Source organism: Formica exsecta, unplaced genomic scaffold (genome assembly GCF_003651465.1).
Source record: "Formica exsecta isolate Colony F162 unplaced genomic scaffold, ASM365146v1 scaffold401, whole genome shotgun sequence".
Taxonomy (NCBI): domain Eukaryota; kingdom Metazoa; phylum Arthropoda; class Insecta; order Hymenoptera; family Formicidae; genus Formica; species Formica exsecta.
In genome coordinates, this window is record NW_021851249.1 from 42,346 (window position 1) to 47,564 (window position 5,219).

The following is a 5,219-nucleotide window of genomic DNA, read 5'->3' on the forward strand; positions in this document are numbered from 1 at the left end:
CTTTCCACGTCTCATCAAAGTTTAATTTTGAAAGATATTCTTTTTCTGCTGTTGTAAAATCTAGATGTAAAGTATGCCACTCTTTTTTTAAAGTATTTTCGTCAAAGCCACCGAGGGTTTGAACAATAAAAGAAACATCATTAAATGATGTTTCTCTGTCAATACTACATAATGCTGTGTTGAATTGGAAAACTGTTAATTTACATAAAAATTTATCTTTAATGGGCAATCTTTTACTAATTTCCTCGGCAGCAATCACGTAAAATTGTAGACAATTATCTCGAACATTTCCAATTATGTCTGCGCGTCCCTTTTTCATTAAACTTTCGAGATATTCTTCACATTCATATCCTAAATTTATATCATTTAAAGATTTATGGTTTTCTTTTTCAGAAAATTTAAAATCATTACATACATTTTTTACAAGCTCTGGTTTCAAAAAATGTTTGGAAATTCTTATTAAAAGTTCCAATGACTTTGGCTGCAACAAGTGAACTCTTGTTTCCACAGCTTGAAAAAATGCATTAAAAGAATTTAAAAAATTTAAAATATGCTTTAAAAATAACAAATATGCTTTTACATCCGGATTTTCCATCACAGATAATAAATTGTCTCCTGATTTAGTTTTTTCACTTATAACCATTTCAGTCAAAAAAAGCTTCGTAGTATCCCAAAAATCAAGAAGTCTCACAACACATGAATGGTGAGATAGCCATCGTGTAGTAGATAATTTTAAAATTTTACGGTTTTTTGTTTCCTAACATTCAGTAAATTCTTCATAAATAGCAGCACGCTTATGACTACTATTAATATAATTTGCTATCTTTTTTAAAAACTCCTCCTAATATTCCGGTATTTTAGCACATGCAGCATGTGCAGCTAATGCCGCGGAATGGCATGGACATGGAAATGTTAATAAATTTGTACAAAATTCTTCTAACTTTTTTTTAAATGAGAGATGTTTACCTGTCATGACAGATGCATTGTCGCATGACAAGGCAACAATATTTCCAAATGGAATGTTTAATTTCCACATTTCACATTTAAATGCATTAAATAATTTTTCCGCGCTACTATTTTTTGCGTCAATATTAATTAATTTAATTAATTGCGTGCGAATGTCTAATGTTTCAGGATCAACATACCGTACAAGAAACGTCATCCATTTTTCATTACAAATATCAGATGTTTCATCAATAAAAATGGAAAATTTAGTATTTTGAATGCTGTTGACCACACGGTTCGTCTCGACCGGACACAATACATTCGAAATAATATTTTTACATTTTGTTCGACCCATACTCATACTTTTTAATACGTTAGGATCTTTTCCTATTTGTTGAAAAAAGTTAAGGATATCTTTTGCCGTTTGATGCGAAATATTCTTATCAGCAATTAATGCGGCATATCGAATTTCTGCTGATTTTTTCCGGTCTTCAAACGGCAAAAGTGAGTCATCCATCATGTTGATATTTTCATCCATGTTCATTGTTTCTGTCTTCTTTTCTTTACATATTTTTATATGTGCTTCGGATTCTGCGTGACGATAAATGTGAGATAAATCACCAATCATAGATTTATTACAAAATGAGCAAAAAAATGTATTAATGCCATCTGATATTTCACGTAACCATGGCTGAAATAATTCGATCTCTAGCCATTGTGCTTTAAATTTATATTTATATTTTGATATATTTTTATGTGAACTTATATCAATATTATCTAATAAAGTATTTTCTTTAATATTATTTTTGTGACACGCAGAATTCGCATGTCTTAAAACATGTGTGTTGCACGAAATATTTTTATTACATATGATGCAATGATAAAAACCATCATCAGAAGATACTTTACGTATCCAACATTTAATTCTATCATCACTAAGCCAAGCTTCTGAAAAGCTTCCACCACCTATATGAGGTACCACCAATGGCGCGTAAGATTTTTTTAACGTGCATCTTCGCCTGTAGCCATATCATACCACATTATAATACAATATATGATATAATATGCTCTATTGTATCTGTCATTTATAGAATATTTTTTGCACACTTGCTTTTGCAAATGTGATGTCAATTAGTGACAATAATTTTTTTACACTCTTATTTTTGCAAGTGTGATGTCAATTAGGGACAATAATTTTTTTACACACTTGTTTTTGCAAGTGTGATGTCAATATGACTTTGGCTGCAACAAATGAATTCTTGTTTCCACAGCTTGAAAAAGTACATTAAAAGAATTTAAAAAATTTAAAATATGCTTTAAAAATAACAAATATGCTTTTACATCCGGATTTTCCATCACAGATAATAAATTGTCTCTATTACAGACAAAATTTGTTTTACAAACATATCATAACGCGAGGAAAGCTCTTCATTGTATTATATAAATAATAATACCCAATTATATTATTTATTTTATTTGCATATAAATAATAATGCCCAATTAAATAATACTATTTATTTTATTTTAAACGTTATTATTGCATATTAGTAACCGAAGTACTAGCAATATCATTATCAGCAGCATATAGTGTTAAACTGCTCTTTTTCTTAGGACAAATAGAATATAATTTGTCTGACGACATGAGAGACAAATGGTTTTCATTTATCACCATATCTAAAACTGTTTCTTTTCTTGCTTTTAATGCTGATTTTAACACACAACTAGCGTTTATACATGCAGATGAAAGCTTATTTCTTTTTTTCGTTTTTAAATCTGATAGCAAAGAAAACATTCTTTCTGGGTCGGCATTTGAATTTGGAAGTGATCTAACAGCATTCAAAAGAGACTTCATATTGGGATATGTACGTTTTAAAATTTCTTTCCACATTTCATCAAAGTTTAATTTTGAAAGATGTTCTTTTTCTGCTGTTGTAAAATCTAGATGTAAAGTATGCCACTCTTTTTTTAAAGCATTTTCGTCAAAGCCACCGAGGGTTTGAGCAATAAAAGAAACATCATTAAATGATGTTTCTCTGTCAATACTACATAATGCTGTGTTGAATTGGAAAACTGTTAATTTACATAAAAATTTATCTTTAATGGGCAATCTTTTACTAATTTCCTCGGCAGCAGTCACGTAAAATTGTAGACAATTATCTCGAACATTTCCAATTATGTCTGCGCGTCCCTTTTTCATTAAACTTTCGAGATATTCTTCGCATTCAGATCTTAAATTTATATCATTTAAAGATTTTTAGTTTTCTTTTTCAGAAAATTTAAAATTATTACATACATTTTTTACAAGCTCTGGTTTCAAATACTGTGTGCACGCATATAGTTTACAAAGCAAAGCGAGGTCCATCCCACAATTGTTGTGTGGATGGGAAAGTGTATGCGTGGACGCATTGGGTTCCGCCCTCCTTACGGGGGGGCTCCACTTCCGGAAGATATAACCTAACTCAAACTTATTTTTCATTTAAAACTAAAATTTGGTTTGGGTTGTAGGGTGAACTTTATAGTACATAATTACCTAATTTTCGATAATTTTGGGGGTTTTTCGTTTTTTGGGAGGTGGGGGTGATGGGGGACGGGCTCCCCTGACTGATCGTCGCTGTTGGAGTCACAACAAAAAGTTTTACCGGGAGATCCGATCATATTTGTCAAAATTCAGAAAAGACCATATTCGAAATAATTACCCTTTTTTGGTCTATAACTTTTTTTTTGAGCCTCCAACTAAAAATGGTTATTTATATTTCTTTTTAAACATAAAAAGTCCGTAAAAAAATTTGCAGCCCATTTGCAGGTGGAGCCGTGATTCTGAATAATTACCTTAATAACTTTTTAATAAGCAACGAGTGACGATTAAATTAGAAGAAAAAGTTACTCAAAATTATGTCCATGATAACATATGTCAAGGTCAAGGTCATTGGGGCTGGGTCCTCTATCAATATTATCTAATAAAGTATTTTCTTTAATATTATTTTTGTGACACGCAGAATTCGCATGTCTTAAAACATGTGTGTTGCACGAAATATTTTTATTACATATGATGCAATGATAAAAACCATCATCAGAAGATACTTTACGTATCCAACATTTAATTCTATCATCACTAAGCCAAGCTTCTGAAAAGCTTCGCTTAGATTTTTTTCTTAATTCATCACTCATCACTAAATATAAAAAAAGATAGAAACAAAGAACGAAAGAAGAATGAATAAAAGGAAAGATTAATAATAAAAAAATTAATAGCAATAATATAGAAATATAGAAATAAATATAGATATTTGAAATAATCTAGACAGAAAACAGTATATCTGTCCTCTTCTGCTATCCGAAACCAGCCGAAGCGCCGAGCTCACACGTACGCGGTTTGCGCCTGTGTGCGTCATATCCTCCACTACGGTTGCGTGTTGCTAGCGTGGCCATTCTGGCATCACTTGTCATGGTCGCGTTTATGAGCGTTCGTTGTTAACAATATACTTTTGTATGTTAATTTATCCTTTTCCGTGTATGTGAGACTATCAGGATTTTTCATAAAGATTAATTCGTGTAAGCCGGGGGTACCGATGTATTTAATTTCATCTATAAGTATGGAGTCATCCGCGTCTACATCGAATCACCTATTGCCGAGCATCGCGCCTTTCGCGCTAATGTACACTCCGTAAACGTGATCGATCTTTCTTTTCTTTACATATTTTTATATGTGCTTCGGATTCTGCGTGACGATAAATGTGAGATAAATCACCAATCACAGATTTATTACAAAATGAGCAAAAAAATGTATTAATGCCATCTGATATTTCATGTAACCATGGCTGAAATAATTCGATCTCTAGCCATTGTGCTCTAAATTTATATTTTGGTGATATATCTTTATGTGAACTTATATCAATATTATCTAATAAAGTATTTTCTTTAATATTATTTTTGTGACACGCAGAATTCGATCTCATTTGGCGCTTCTCCGCCGAGAAGAGCCCCCATGTATTTTCGTCCCAACGGTCCTAGCCGACCGTGCGACATTTCGTGATCTTGAGAAGTTCGCGAAGTTCGCTTAACGGACATTTCAAACGTCGAGGACGACTCGAGATTCTCGGGTTCGAACGCTTCCTCTTCAGTTTTGTCCCGCGCGAATGGATCTCTCTCGATAGGATACACGTTTGACGGAGTAGAAACAGCGTCTAATCGTCTCCGCGCTCGTATTCGTTTCACTTTAGGTTTTTTCCAAGCGGGAATCAACTCTTCCTCCTTCCATTTTTCCTCCTTCCATTTTT

General features: G+C 32.4%; 1 pseudogene; it reads right to left on the bottom strand.

The window, feature by feature from the left end:
* Positions 1-4,579, bottom strand: part of LOC115240072 — a 5,916-nt pseudogene extending 1,337 nt beyond the window's left edge.
* Positions 4,580-5,219: the final 640 nt, after the last annotated feature.